Genomic DNA, 16,789 nt, shown 5'->3' with positions numbered 1-16,789 from the left:
CTTAAATTACATGACATACACCATACTGCAACATGGAATACAACACAAGGAATAGTCACAACATTAATACTTTCAGCTTTCCCACTTCAATTAGTATTCATCCACGTTTCACACGACACTGCCCCACTTCGTAACTTTTCTTTCCTATTACGAACTCTGGAGGATATAAGCACGTCTTCCTGTGCAATGCAAGCCATGCGGCGTTGCTGGATAGACGGCTGACTCACCTTGCTTCTCTGTGACTATTATAGTTTGAATCAAACGTCACACGGAACCATAACACACAAAGTAATATTAAGAACATATTCATCACACACGTGAGTCCTCAACTGATGCCATGGACGAGTACTTCTCTTTATCCTTTATCTCATACGCAGATTGAGACTCACACAGTACTCACCATGTGGAAGTACTCGTCTCTAATTTCAAGTCGTGCACACGCCATTTCTTAAATATTTCCAGCTTATAGTACACACGCCAGTAATTCAGCTTAACTTAAGCACTCTGAAGTATTTCAACTTATTGCTACACGTTGTTTCCTTGTGACCATTTGTCACTTCTGAAGATTACTACGATCCCCTAGGTATTACCTGCCTGACATTTAATTCTCCTCACAAAAGTTCCTGAAATAGAGAAATTATTATTCTAAACTACTCTTAAGTAATTCACATGCATACCATGTCTCCACTCTTTTGTCTTTACGGAGCACACCTAAGACAGGTCTTACCAACACTAGATCCAGCGGCAGAGTGCTGAAACATGACCGTTCTTCAGGTCCCCTCGCACCTCTGCCGAAGTGGGGGAGCACCTTGCTACTGTATTGGTCAGCCACATTTCAGACGCTCAAAGCTCCGATAAATTTCATTTCTTTGGTTCCACCAAAGGATCGTCTCAAAGATGATCATGTATTCACATTCACTATCTGCAGTTAGCAGACGACCATACATTCATTCATTTCACAGATCTCACCAAACTGGATGTAGGGATTTATTTTGTGGGAGTGCACATGTGATCAATTAAATAAATAAATAAATTGTCATTCTTTCCCACACTGGTATCCAGCTTCGCTGTATTAATTGAAATTGATTTATTTTTACAAAAAATATATTATGACAAGAATAATGAAGTATGTTGTACCTATTTTCAATGTTGGTCGGCACTGTACCCTTTCAACGTACGTACTGCCCTCCTATTTTTCACGTAGAATAATGTGTCCTCGAACGAGATTTCAAACCAAGTGGGGAGATGTGTCCACTTCCCTCTACTCTTCCCTCGCCTTCAGCATTTCGCGAATAGGACAACTCGGGTTAACCTTCAGCAGTACAGTACGCCGCGCTCGGGTTTCAGTTGGCTGAAATTGGGTCATGAGACTGACACCTCCTAATGTCGTGTCGACATCGTTTCGCCTGCCGTAGTGCAGGAACTTTACGTGGCATGGACTCAACACGTCATTGGAAGTCCGCTGCAGAAATATTCAACCATGTGGCCTCTATAGCCGTCCATAATTGCGAATGAGTTGCCGGGCAGGATTTTGTGCACGATCTGACTTCCGATTATGTCGCATAAATTTTCGTTGGGAAAGTCGGCCTACGTGGTTGGCCAAATCATTCACTCGAATCGTCCAGAATGTTCTTCAAACCAGTCGCCCGATGGGATGACTCATTGTCATCCACAAAAAATTCCATCGTTGTTCGGGAACATGAGGTCCATGGAGGGCTGTAGATGGTCTCCGTGTAGCCGAACATAACCATTTCCAGTCAATGATCGGTGCCAAGGACCCAGTTCATTTCATATAAACATCATTATGAAGCCATCACCACCTTACGCAGTTCCTGTTGACCTGGGTTTCATGGCTTCGTGGGGTCTGAACCACACTCGAACCCTACAGTCAGCACTTAACCTCTGAAATCGGGTCTCATCTGACCATACCACGGTTTTCCAGTCGCCCAGCGTCCCACCGATACGGTCACGAACCATAACAGGCGCTGCCGTCAATGTCGTGCTGTCAGCAAAGGCACTCGTGTCGATCGTCTGCTTCAATAGACCATTAACGTAAAATTCCGCGCGCATTGTCCCAGTGGATATATTATTCGTACGTTCCGCATTTAGTTCTGTGGTTATTCCACGCAATGCTACTTATCTGTTAACACTGATTGCACCACGCAAACGCCGCTGCTCTCAGTTGTAATGTGAAGGCCGTCAGCCACTCCGTTTTCCAAGGGGAGAGAGAATGCGTGAAGTTTGGTATTCTCGGCACACAGTTGACATTCAGAAATGGAATTTCCATGCGTCTAGCTCCAACTATCATTCCACGTTCAGAGTTTCTTAATGCACGTCCTGCGGCCATAATCACGTCGTAAATCTTATTACATGAGTCAGCTGAGTATAAATGACAGGTCCGCCGATGCACAGACCTTTTACGCCTAGTGTACGCGATTCTACCGCCCTCTGTATATGCGCACATCACTATCCCTTGACTTTTGTCATCTCGGTGCATATCGGATGGTTATAATTAAGTTGTGGCTGCTCACAGAGGTCCAATGTGTGCTATAATTATCGTACGGCTGAGACACTTCATAGATATTCTGATGCATTAATGCAGAATATATTTACGCTGGAAAAAAATTATTTATAATTTTGGCCACCAAGTGCAAAACTGCCGCTGTGAATGCCAGACAGAAGAAAAAAAAGTCTGCATATGTAATGGGTCAGGTACGGAAAGTGGGCTTCAGGTCAAGAAAATCGGAAAGGCAGTATGTTTATTTTATTATAAATTGACGCTTACATAATTTGTTGAATATAAACACTGGACACATGGACGAGATGCTATAAAGCACCAAATTTCCACCAGGTGGACAATATTGGAACTAATTTTTTTGCAGCGTAAATCGGTTCTACGTTAATGGATTAGCATATGTACTGATTGAGACGTCGCGCTAAGCCGACAGGGCAGGTTGTTTAAATTGTGGAATGGGTCCAAAATAAACGGCTGCCAGTTACACTCGAACATAAAAATTGATTTATTTGACCAAACATTACAAGAGCCAAGAAAATTTTCAGGAAACACAGCATTAATTTTTGGAACTTAATTACCGGCTGAATGCGCCATACAGTCTCGTGCCTTAAGGGTAAGACCACTTTAATTTAAAATCGGCTGAAGGCCAATAACTTAAGACTGAAACCAAAATCAGCTCCGCCGAAGGCCTTATGTTAAATCAGTTCTTTCAATTAGGCTGTAGGCCAAGCAATCTCATACCTTAAGAGCAAAACAAGTTTAATTTTAAAAAATGGGCTGATGGCCGATCTCTTAAGACTAAAAAAAATTATTTTTTAAAAGGCAAAAGGCCTTTCTTTAATTAGGCTGAAGGCCCAAACAATGTGACACCGTAAGAGCAAAACAACTGTAATTTAACATCGGATGAAGGCCCATCACTTAAGACTCAAACAAAATTAAATTTTTAAAAAGACCAAAGGCCTTAACTTATAACAGTTCTTTAAATTAAGGTAAAGGCACAAACAATCTTACGCCTTAAAAGCAAAAGAACCTTATTTTAAAAATCGCCTAGAAGCCACACAAATACAAACAACACAACAAATAAGGAAAGGCAGTATATCCAACAGTGCTCAGAAGTTTCCGAGGGTCGGCCTGGTATTCAAACACTAACGCTCACTTAGGTGAGGCAGGCAGTCACCCCAACCATTCTCGATCCGACGACAACTCAGCCGACAGACGCTCAACGAACCCTCCGACAAGATGACTTCCACTCCACCAGACCAGCACACAACAGGGAGTTCAATGGAACAACGGAGACGGTATTGGCGCCCACAACCAACTACACATTGAGCTGTCAAACTACACACCGTGATGGACAGCGAGAACACAATGAAGAACATACACTGCCTGAATTTACGTCAACGGCCAGGGCAGGTAACCGGAACGTTAACGGCCACAATGCAGAAGATTCCGCTGGTGTACTTCAATTCAAAATAAGCAAGTACAATTAAACTCCACTGGAGGGTGGCTAAATTTTACCAAATTGAAACACACGATGTTGCTCGCGGGAATGTCCTACCAACCGACAACGAAATACAAACTACACAATGTGAACATTCGTGACGTGCTGGTAGATGAAGTCAAAACTTAACTTTCGTGTCCAGGATCGGTGAACCGCGGACCTCATAGCAATGGGAACACCACATATGCTCTGACCGCACGTGGACGCCGCCAGCAGCCTCGGCCAAACTATGCGCCGCGGAGGTTTCCTCGCTGCTTCACGCCAACTGACCAGCTCCCCGCACACAGCACAGCCGGAAACTATAAGCGCCATGCCAAAGATAGTACAAGGTGCGAATATCGATACACACCGCTGCTGCCACTCGCGAAGAGAAAGGATAACAGCATAATCGCCATAACCGCGGAAGACTAAACACAGAATAGCAATCAAGATTTAATCCAACACATAACATAAGCCAGCCACAGCTCACTAACTTTCTCTATCATATGATGATTGAAGCCCACACTGATCTTCCGTTATTAGCAGCACTTTAGTTATAACCACTGGGTATTTTCACGATGTAACATGCTCAAGTGTCACCACTGGTACTGTCGTGTTCTTCCTCATTGTTAAAGGCGCCATCTTACCTTTAAAAGGAGCTTCCATCCATTCCACCACTTCCTTTACCTTACGATCGCCTAATTACGGTATTTTATTTTTCTCTACCGCATGGAACCACCCAGTTATTCTACTCGGCAGATGGAAATGCCGGGCCGTACTCGTAGTTTGTTCACTGACATGGCCTCTGATTCTGTCTCTCGAAAGGTTTGTACAAGCAAAATAAAATGCTGCCGTTCTCACTCCTGCGTCTCATAGTTGTTGTTTCCCTTATTTGACGGCTTATTAAGAAGTATAAGCCCCTCGTTCAGGCCGTGAAGGCTCAGGGGATGCCTACCGGCCGCCGTGTTATCCTCTGCCTTGTGGCTGCGTGTGGATGCGGTATGGAGGGGCATGTGGTGAGCACCCGACTGTGCCGGCCGTTCTGACTACTTTCCAGATCGTGGGGCCGCTACTTCTTACTCAAGCAGCTGCTCAAGTGGCCTCTCGGGGCTGAGTGCACTCCTTACCGGTCCTCCCACGAAGAAGAATACTTGCTGTGGCGGTACCGGAAATCGAACCCTCGTCCTCCACACAGTAGCGATATACCGTGAACCCAAATATATTAACATGTAAAGAGATGCGAACCTACACCCATGGATTCGCTACTTCATATCTCCAGTGGGTGACTTCTGGTATTTTTTTATGATAAAGAAGAATGCTTGTAAAGGAAGGAAAGAAAGGACACAGTCAGCTTCAGGCTGGGGGGAGGCAAGATGTACATGGGTCGAGTCCCGAAGCCTGGCCTGTTTTATATTTTTAGTTTTCTCATTTTTATTTTTTTTTTTAATCCTCACAACTTGGCACACAAATTAAATGAAACATAATCGGATTTCATCCAGTCGTTTCCTCCATTTTTGTTTCTCTTATTTTTATTAATTAAGAGAGGAAAGCAAGACAAAGAAGGTCGCAAAAGTAAAATAATCAGCACAACAATTTTCGTGAACGGGACCACGACGAGAAAACCACGAGGAACCGTTAACTCAACCGATACCTTCATTAAAACCGTGAACCGGACCGAGACTCTAACTCGGAACCTAAGCGTTTAGCGGGAAAGTGGTCTTCCAACTTTTTTCTTTTTTAATTTCAAGCAGTTCTGTAACGGAGCAAGTTACATATGAAAAAAAAAGAAAAAAGTGCTGCACCCATGTAGGAATCGAACACGCAATGTGTGCTCACGAACTAGGTGTCTTGCTCACTGTTTTGTCCAGAGCAGCCTTAGCTCCACAGGTGACCACGCTACCAATTCTGTTTTAAGAATACAGAAAATGTATGTACCGGCAGGGTAGAACGGACACTGTCAGATCCCGGTTGGGCGGAAACACGGTGGGCAGGGTTAGAATTCCGAGGACTGACACCGATGCCTCTTTCCCGCGTTTCATTGTGCTGATCCTTCACTTTGTACAAGCCTGTTGTTTTTATCTTTAATTTTAATTTTTTAACCCTTAAAAATGCCTGCTCAAAAAAATTGAAATAAATCGGAGTAGGATCACGAGGATCGGTTAAATCAGCCGACACCTTGACAACTAAATACAAGGTGCAAAATATTGGCGAAAAGTCGCGACATCGTGGCAGGCGCAAACACTTCTACCATGCAGTGACCATATATTGATGGAACGCCAGCGGGTCCCTATCACCCCCTCCATCTACACTGTAATAACCATAGTGGCCCAAGAACCGTGCAATGGTATTTGACTTTGCCCTTGGAAAGTAGGAGGAGACTAAACGCAATAGGATATCAACCGAAAAGGCAATCTCAGCGGATCGAATTACGAACGCAGATTGTTTCTTAAGCCAATGCCAGGTAGCATTGGTAGGTAAATCTCCGACGTAGTTGGTCTATGGTCAGACAGCGACTGCACTGACCCGTGACACTAAGTCCAACATGAAACAGACGCTCATTGATGGGTACAGATCGTGTATGCGTGTTACCACAAGGATGCCATTGGTAAACATGGAGCCTAAGATGGAACCACAGCGTCTTCCAAGAAGTTTGCTGTTGTGCCCGTACCTCGGCTACGAAGTACAACAACAGAAGGTACCTGAACTTCGTGATCTAACATCTACATCAACAGCAAAGCTGGTGTTCAGTGCGCATTCGAAACTCACATCACAGACAAATGCGGTATAACGCTGCTATTCGTTGATTGATGCCCATTACCACTGTACATTGATGCACCACCCTACTTGTACAGATTTCTAGTATTCATGCCTGGTTGTAGTTGGTAACGGACGGGCTTCCTCGTATGGTTATTATTATTTATCTTACACTATAACTTACACAGTCATGAAATCAGAGTTAAAACTGAAAGGGAACAGAAGTTGTCAGAGGTAAGGACCAAGTACTGAGTACTGATTACTGTCTTCCGTAATATTTTTCACTTTTTTAAATTACACCAAGGCGCCGATACTGAGGTAATTGAAAGAGAAGTAAGGTAAACTGGACGTGATACCTGCACGATTATATACAGTTCGTAGGAAAGAAAGCGTTCGTTTTTCAGTAGCAGGTCGATGGAGCATCGAAGGCCACGGGGTGTTACGAGAAAGGTGCAGATCATTAATGTTACCAAAAGCGTCATCGGGCAGACGCACGTCGTCGGTTTGTTGTATAATTAAGGAACTGTGATTCTGCTCAAGCTTTTTGCCGATATTGCAGAAGTAAAGTCATTTCTATACGAATCTACAACGATTCCGCAAAAAGAAAAGCAAAACATATCGTAAAATTAAACACTCTATGTTCGTGTGACTGAGGTCCAGATAGATGTAACTAACGAAACCCCCCGACCTCACGGCGTATAATTCGATACAGGAGTTGCAGGTGTGGGCCTACAAAATACTGCACGACCTATGTGACTGGACTCGTAACTATCGGTTCGGCTGTGTGTTACATTTAAGCGTGAAGTTTATGTTGCACAACTTGAATTTTAATATACGAACTTTCATGTTCTTTGTTATTATGTTACATCGGCATGGTGCTTTCGACGTGTAACTTGGAAAGTAATTCCTTGTAATTAATTGTGATTATATTGTGCTTTGAGGTAGTAAGCTTGTGGAGACTTAAGGCGCAACTGGCATGACTTACTGCTGTTGACAGTTGACATAGCGAATACAATTTGAGGATGGTATCTCATTCTTTGCCATGTGACTATAATTGTCCACGTTGAAGTGAATATTGTGGTATTAACTTAAGTTTCAGTCACTAGGAGATAATTTATACGTGGACTGTTTATCACAATTTTTTTGTCATACTGAAAGAGAGACACTTTTCGATCCCATTTCACAATTTGGGAATTACTTGACTTGTAATGGGACTGGTTGGTTTCCCGCCTTATTTTTATTATTTCGAGCACATGATGATTCTTGGAGGGAAGCTCACGAATGTAATTACTGTTTTATTTTGTTTTTGATTGGAAACGACAGCCTCTTTCTGTGCCTTTCCTTCTTCCTCAAATAGTAGCACCAACGTTTATCTTGATGTTCGTCTCCTGCTATTCTGAGTTTAAAAAAAGCTACAACTCGAACACCTTCGCGGTTTTTCCGTTTCCCTATATTCTCTCCATTGGCCAGTAGAGCAGTTTCCATCGCCTGTCCTCTTCTAAAGGCAAAGTGCCGTTCCTAAAGGCACAGTCCTAGGGGAGCCGTGTACCGGGCTTGGCTGGTGAGCATGTTTGTTCCTTGGGACCCGTTTAGTGAGCTAGGTCTTTGTAAGACGTGTAAGTCCTGCCACTTTCACGTTCTGCTATCGACTAATTAGGTCGTTTTGATAATATTTGCATGTTGAGATCAAATAACTTCTGAGTAACGGTAAATCTTGTGTCCAGGTGACTATCCATGTGGTGATACCGTGTTCCTTGTTATAACTTTCACATATCGTGTCTCGAGTTCACTCTTAATTTCCCACCGTGTCCATGTGGACACAACTGTTCAATAACTTTGATCTTTCTCCATTGTCAGCTAATAATTATTTTTCACGTTAGCACAAATTCATTCTTGTCAGATAGGATTTGAATTTTTCATTCATTGTTTAAAGATTTATTGTTAACATTCCCATTGTGTTTGTGACAGTATGTATTCTTAGTACTGTTTTGGCAACAGCAATGGAGCAGATTGATGTGGGTGTTGTTTTATGAAGAACTACTCCGTTTTCCCGAGTGAATCTCTTTGCACTAACTCTAAATATGTTTATTGTTAGTTTCGTTTTGGAGAATTTTTATCCATCGATTCACTTTCTGTTTATGAATAGTTTATTTTGGTTGTTTCCATGTTTACACCGTGGGTCAAAAATGATTTCGTCTCTTTTTCTCTTTTACGTCTTCACAGGGGCCTCGCAGAATTTTTACAACCAAGTTTGACTGTATAGGATGACTTAGATATCCTGTTTGAGGAAACAAACACTCCTCAGGCTGAAGGAATTTACAGAGCGCTTCCCGATCCAGCAGTTTTTCCTTTACCGGGATAGTTTCATTATTGTCACTAAATGGACGGACAATGTTGTAGCATCCATCTCTGAAGGAGTAGAACTTTTATCATCTGCGAACAGAGAGTCTGCAAAGAAGAAAATAATTCAAGTAAAGCTCCCTGTGATACTACAGCTTATATTAAACACATGGGGATAGTGGACAGGATGGATGAAAATATTGTCGTGTACAGGAAAGGAAAAAGAAATACCTTGGGCTTCACTTTCTTGGTTGATTGACGCACATGTACATAATGTCAGCGAGTTAAAGACAGGAATAGGAGGTAGGACTACTCAGCTTACATTCAAGAGAGACATTGTAAAAGTATACCTGAACAGGTATACAGGGTGAAGCAAAATTCACGCACTTGGACATAGCGACTCCTCACATGTTAGCGATAAGAAAATGTCTCTCACAAAATTTCGCCTGGCGAGGAGATCCGGCAGAAAAACGACGTTACAGAGTGGCAATCTGGCAACACTGTAACCACATGTATGGTAACTACCTGTGTCAGGAGACGTTAGTCGTGGTGCAGTGGATAGAGTTTTGAGTTAGCATGTAGGAGGTCGATGCTTCGATCCTGAGTTGTATATATATAGTAAATGTACAGCGATTGCACCGGGTCCTCTCGAAAACATTTGCACGTACATACTGCAACCGTAGAAATCGTCAGTTTAGAAAGAAGCCCTTTCCACGTCGTGGACGTGAATTTATTCGCACCAGTTCACCTACTAGGTGTTTTTTGTGTACCCTCCTCCAGTGATTCCATAGTTTGGTACCAACTATTATTCTTGCTTCGTTCAGGTCCGTTATATTTTGTTAGGGCCTTACATTACCATTAGGACTAACATCGTGCTTTGCGAATAATGTCCAACCTCGGTTACTATTTGTATGTGTTTTCACAATGGTCCTACTAATTATGCCTTTAAACCGCACGCTGTTTCGTACGTTACTCAATAATAATAATAATAATAATAATGCGTTATTATTATTATTATTATCATCATTATTCTTTCTGTAAAATTGTCTATTACATTTAGGGGAACAACGTGATTCGAAACCGAGCATTCCACAATTAGCAGTGTCGGGATGAACCATGAGGGGTAATGCGTGTTCGGGGGAATATCGTGCAGGACTGATGACGTGTTTATGCTGTATGCGCTGTCCACCAGAAAGGGACTAGTTCCTTGCGGAGAAACGCGCCCGTGACAGACTCCAGTGTACATACCTACACGTATCGAATTTTCTCACTATAACCTCTAAACCAGTGTGTAAGACGTATGGCATACAAAAACGATGAATGTGTGGATGTTCTTCTGATCCTTGGTGCATCTGATGGTTCAAATGGCTCTAAGCACTATTGGATTTATCTGAGGTCATCAACAGTCCCCTAGACTCAGAACTACTTAAACCTAACTAACCAAAGGACATCACGCACATCCATGCCCAAGGCACGACCCGAACCTTCGACCTTAGCAGCAGCGCGGTTCCTCACTCAATCGCCTAGAGCCGCTTGGTCACAGCGGCCGACGGTGCATCTGATAACTGGGCTGGTGTTGCCACTCGTGAATATGCTGCTAGATATCTTCGTCGAAGCCATCTAGATAAAAATATCTTTTGTCATCTGGAGCTGTGTATTCGAGATCACGTTCTCTCCTTCCACCATCGAGTGAAAGAGGTCGTCCACAAACTCCCCATACTCCAGCAACTGAGGAAGCTGTTCTAGAGGTCACACACCAAGAACCTCAGCGAAGAACACGTAGCTTAGCAAGACAGCTGCATGTCTCGCAACGCACGGTCATTAACGTGGTGCACGAGCATGGGTTGCACCCCAGTCGTTATGCTTTCACTGAACTCCTGCACCCTGCAGATCGCCATCAGCAGATGAAATTCTGTTGATGAACAACCGGAAGCCAACGCTGACTTAATGAACACTGTAATATGGTCGGATGAAGCAGCATTCACTCATGAGTGTGTCTTCACCATTGGTTTGAGGTTAACCCGCACGTCACCCACGACCGTGGAAGTCAAGTCCGCTTTGGTTTCAATCTCTGGGCTGGAATATTGGGTGACAGGTGTTTGGACCTCTACATGTTGTCTGACCAGCTGACTGCAGGAATGTGTTATGCATTCCTCTCAAGCTATATGTCTGATGCGCTGGAAGATGTTCCACTACATGTTCGGTAGGGGATATGGTTCCAACATGATGGTGCACGTCCACACTCTGGAATTAATGTGTGACAGTATTTGGGCAGATCACTTCCAGGGAAATGGCTTGGACGTGGAGGTCCAGTTATATGGCCACCGTGTTCACCTGACGTAAATCTCCTGGATTTCTTCCTTTTGCGACACCTGAAAGAGCATGTGTACTCTATTCCGCCGAAAAATGTGGAAGAATTGGTAGCGCATGTTCATGATGCTCTTGTTACTGTGGATGCAGCTTTGCTGCGAAGGGTCCAGAGCTTTACGATCTGGCGGGTTGTGCAAAGTTTGGACGTGCAGGAAGGTCGGTTTGAGCATCCGTTGTTCTGAGGACAACTTATTCTGTTCTGGAGGTCATGTACTTCAAAAATAGCTCTGAGCACTACGGGACTTAACATCAGAGGTCATCCGTCTCCTAGAACTTAGAACTACTTAAACCTAACTAACCTAAGGACATGACACACATCCATACCCGAGGCAAGATTCGAACCTGCGATCGTAGCAGTCGTGCGGTTCCAGACTGAAGCGCCTAGAACCGCTCGGCCAGCGCGGCCGGCGGTCATGCATTGCATGATATGAACATTATGAGCACTGGTTCCTAATATGTGGCATCTGGCGTATTATATGTAGTGTAAATGAAAAGTAATTGCTGTGTTATTGTACTGTGCTATCATCTTTAGCGTCTCGAAATTGATATTGTTTTTGTATTTATTCTGTCCTATAACAGGCATTTGTTTCAACTGCCTATTTATTATTTGTCGAACCACGTATTTCTTATGGTCAGCGTAACAAACTGTAGCAAATTTAGGATACAAGTGACCTAAGAAACAGTGTATATTACAGAATGAAATGTCGGAATGAAATTATCAAATAAAAAAAGTGTCCCAACCCAGGAATGATACCTCGATCTCCTGCATGGTAACCCAAAACTGTCCACTGTATAGCTGGAATATTATGTGGTGACACAGGTAGTTATCAGACATGTGGTTACAGTGTTGCCAGATTGCCACTCTTTAACGTTCTTTTTCCGATGGATGCACTCGCTGGACGAAATTTTGAGAAAGACTATTTTTCAATCGCTGGCATATGAGGAGTCTCGCTGCGAAGCCCGAGTCTGCGAATTCGTTCATTCAGTAAAGATCAGACACTATAATTTAAATTATTCATTCTTTAAGACTCGTACAATTCTTGCACGTCCGGTGGGTAGAGTCCATATCAAGGGACGCAAAATAGCAAACAAATTTGCTATTATTAATATAAATTAATAGGACTGTTTCGTCAATCGGAACCAAACCAAAATCCAGTCAGTGTGGTGAAAGAGTAAAGACTCTCAAACAACGTGGTAGTGAAACACAAATTTTTTATAAACCTGAAGCTAACATGATTCCCCAGTCAATGATCAATGAATAATGAGAGATGGGAATCATTTTTTTGATACAACAGCTGTAAATGCTTAGGGATTCTACAGTACATACATTTCAGTAATGCTTTTTCCAACAACTTGCATCACATTTAAGGTGCCTGAAAATAAATCACCTGTCTTCCGAAACTGGTGGCATTGTCGATAGAGGTCATTGTGAAAGAGGTGCAATTTTATGTAATTCATATATATAATTGCTCATAGCATCCTTTACGGCGTGTGGAGTTAAAAATAGAAGTGACGAATGGAAAATAGGGATACAAGATTGCCAGAAGCCAGGAATGGTGTGTGTGTGTGTGTGTGTCTTTTTTATAGACACACATAGAGAGAGAGAGAGAGAGAGAGAGAGAGAGAGAGAGAGAGAGAGAGAACGTCCATGTGAGTGACAATGATAAGGTACGTTGCGTGCCACGGGGCAACATTCGCACACAGCTGTTCCTCACGTGTCGGTAATCTACTGTGGATTCCTGCATGTGGCAGCACGCGTCTCTGACGCAGCTGAGGCAGTTAAGCCGATGAATATGCAGCGAGGCATGCATATTACCATTTCCAACGAGGGGGAGACCTGCGGTCTCTGTCCACGTACGCCGCACGGAAGGAATCAGAAAAAAAGCTTACAGATGTCGCTGTTGTCATCGTGGTACCTCTCAACAGTCGGATTTCTGGTTATTCATCTGTTTTTATTTCAACTACTGAAGATAAATTCGCTGCACATTCACTATGATGTTTCTACAAATAGGCACAGCTGAGATATTGACTTGTCCAAAAACACTAATAACCACTGGTAGGATTGAGAGAGAGAGAGCTTCCCCATGAACATTTCTCACTGCAACTGAAAAAGCAGGCTACACAGTTTTCGGACATTCCGAAGGTGCTAAAATTGGTATTTTCCTTCGTAACTCCTTACACCAACCCATCTAACAGCAATTTATTAGGAGCCCTGCCACTTCGTTCCCGAACTGTCTCATTATGTTATAGATAGATTAATGTGTTAAAATTTGACGTTAAGCAGGTAACACGTTTGTAGTTGGAGACGCACGACCGTGACTACGTTGGTTTTATAAGTTTTAGTTTAATCAACCATATGCTTAACAAGAGCCAAAGGGCATGAAAGGGAAGCAGTGGTTGGGAAGGGAGTGAGACAGGGTTGTAACCTATCCACGATGTTATTCTATCTGTATACTGAGGAAACAGTAAAGGAAACAAAAGAAAAATTTGGAGTAGGAATTAAAATCGATGGAGAAGAAATAAAAACTTTGAGGTTCGCCGATGACATTGTAGTTCTATCAGAGACAACAAAGGACATGAAAGAGCAGTTGAACGGAATGGACAGTGTCTTGAAAGGAGGATATGAAATGAACATAAACAACATCAAAACGAGGATAATGGAATGTAGTCGAATCAAGTCGGGTGATGCTGAGGGAATTAGATGAGGAAATTAGACACTTAAAGTAATAAAGGAGTTTTGCTATTTGGGGAGAAAAATAACTGATGATGGTCGAAGTAGAGAGAATATAAAATGTAGACTGGCAATGGTAAGGAAAGCGTTTCTTAAGAAGAGAAATTTGTTAACATAGAGTATAGATTTGTCAGGAATTCGCTTCTGAAAGTATTTGTATGGGGTGTAGCCGTGTATGAAAGTGAAACATGGGCGAGAAATAGTTTAGACAATAAGAGAATAGAAGCTTTCGAAATGTGGCGCTACAGAAGAATGCTGAAGATTAGATGGGTAGATCACATAACTAATGAGGTGTTGTAGAGGATTGGGGAGAAGAGAAGTTTGTGGCACAACTTGACAAGAAGGACATGTTCTGAGGCATCAAGGGAACACAAATTTAGTACTGGAGGGCAGCGTGGAGGGTAAAAATCGTAGAGGGAGACCAATAATGAATACACTAAACAGATTCAGAAGGATGTAGGTGGCAGTAGGTACTGGGAGTTGAAGAAGCTTGCACAGGGTAGAGTAGCATGGAGAGCTGCAGCAAACCAGTCTCTGGACTGAAGAGTACCACAACTACAACAACAACAAGACTGATCAAAAAGACTTCGCCACTATTTACATTGCTATGTAAGGCTAAGTTTTTCTTAAACTATGTATTGTACAACGACATAATTTTTGTGTGGTGTATCACCAGTCTCGGACGTAGGTGTGGCCTGTGTGTTGCAATCAGGACGTCGACGACGATGTAGGCTGAGGTCTACTGACTTACCTTCAACGGAATGTGACAGAGAAACTCTTCTAAGGTGCTTTGAACAAAAGATTTTGGAACGGAGAGCAGTAATTTTTGGCTTCGTAGGAAGTGAATAAGCGTGCGAACGCTTCAGGATAGAATTTAAAAATTTATTTCCCTGTGGTTCAAACATAGTCGGAGAGGTGTCTCATAATGGCTTTATATCTTAGCAAAGTGAAGAGTATACTTTGTATGTTAGACTCTTCCAGCCTGAGTTATATCTTTCGATATCAGAAACAAGTGCTCCGCTTGCGACTCTCTCTGACAATACACAACCAAATACATTAACCAAGTGGGTGGCAAGTGAAGGACCGCACTTGTTCTTTCCTATATCGTGTCACACAGGAAACATGGAATATTAATCGTTGCCACTACTAGCGACGGACTCTTCAGAGCTTGTTCTTTTCTGACAAGTAGAAAACTCAAGATAGTAACGGTTGTTAGGTACTTATAGAACACTCAGTTGTCCTCCCTCGAAGGTGTACAGACTTCTCATGGTTTTTACTGCGTCAGTGTCAAAGTGAACACTACAGTGACTGCTCCCAACGATTCGACTGTTGCATTGCTCATACCCGCTTCCTGGTAATGAACCCTCTACCTCACTGTACTGACTAGGATTGCTTTGGTCCCGTCCAGTAGTAACTTGTACAGGGCGAATCACCTAAAACGCGCACCGAAATACTGCGGAACTGGGAAGTGTTACTGATGTGAGGTTTTCACATGCTGGACTGGTAGTCAGGAGATCCTATTGTTAGCCAGTTGTAAGGTGTCAGGCAAATCCAACACCTTACATGAAAACCCTGACATGATAAGCAAATACAGTAGTATGTCACATAGCTCCGAATAAATCGTGACATTAAATTAACCAAAGTAATACGAGTAACGAGTGAGCAAATGGAATACCACAGACTAACACAAGAATGCCTAAATGCATGTCGTACCTCCCCACCGTGAGGCAGACGCAGTTCCGAGGGGAGAAACGAGGACAGAAGCCGAGAGCAGAACCGTGTTAAGCTAGGAAAGAGAGGGGCTGGGCACCCACGCCGTGAGTCTACCTGTACAACTATACAACCCGCACGTTTTAGCGTCAGGCTTTTTCGCGTCTCAGGTATGTCAAGGACAACCCCCAGCCCATGTTAAAAGCTAGAGCCCTCCAGAAAAAAAAGCAGTATAGATCTTACGATAACACAAAAAGGGCCACTACCACCCGCAAGTTTTAGCGTGAGACTTTTTCGCATGTCTGTTACATTAGGATCACTCCCCAGCCCATGTTAAAAGATAGAGCCCTCCAGAAGAGCAGTATAGATCTCACGATAACGCTAAAAGGACCACACTAATTGCAGGTTTTAGCGTGAGACTTTTTAGCGTCTCTGTTACGTTGCAAACTTTAAAAACATTGCCCCACCACGAAAAGTATAACGTTTCCCATTGGATAGACAGAATTTTTGTAGGCGGAGCGTAGGGTTAACATTGAGACCCTGATTGGTCAGATAAAAACACAGCCAGATAGCTTTTTTAAACTAACTTCGGTAAATTGTAGTAAGGAGAAGTTAGTGGAGAGTTGGTTCCGAGACGGCGAGCTGGACGGCTGGTGCGCCGGCCGCTGTCGCCCTGACGCTGCTTAAACACCGACAAGGTAATGAACGCACGCGATGCCGCATATTTGAGCGCATAAAGCTTCACTCACAACTGCAGAAGTCTCATCTGTTACACCCCTTTTTTGCGTTATACTAATGGTGATCGTTAATTAAAACTCATGGTGTTCACATTTGCCACTTGAAGAACAGATCTGAAACGCGATGATTTTTCTTTTATATAGTTATTAAG

The sequence above is a fragment of the Schistocerca gregaria genome, chromosome 1 (assembly GCF_023897955.1).
Source record: "Schistocerca gregaria isolate iqSchGreg1 chromosome 1, iqSchGreg1.2, whole genome shotgun sequence".
In the NCBI taxonomy this organism is placed as follows: Eukaryota; Metazoa; Arthropoda; class Insecta; order Orthoptera; family Acrididae; genus Schistocerca; species Schistocerca gregaria.
This window is presented reverse-complemented; position numbering follows the sequence as displayed.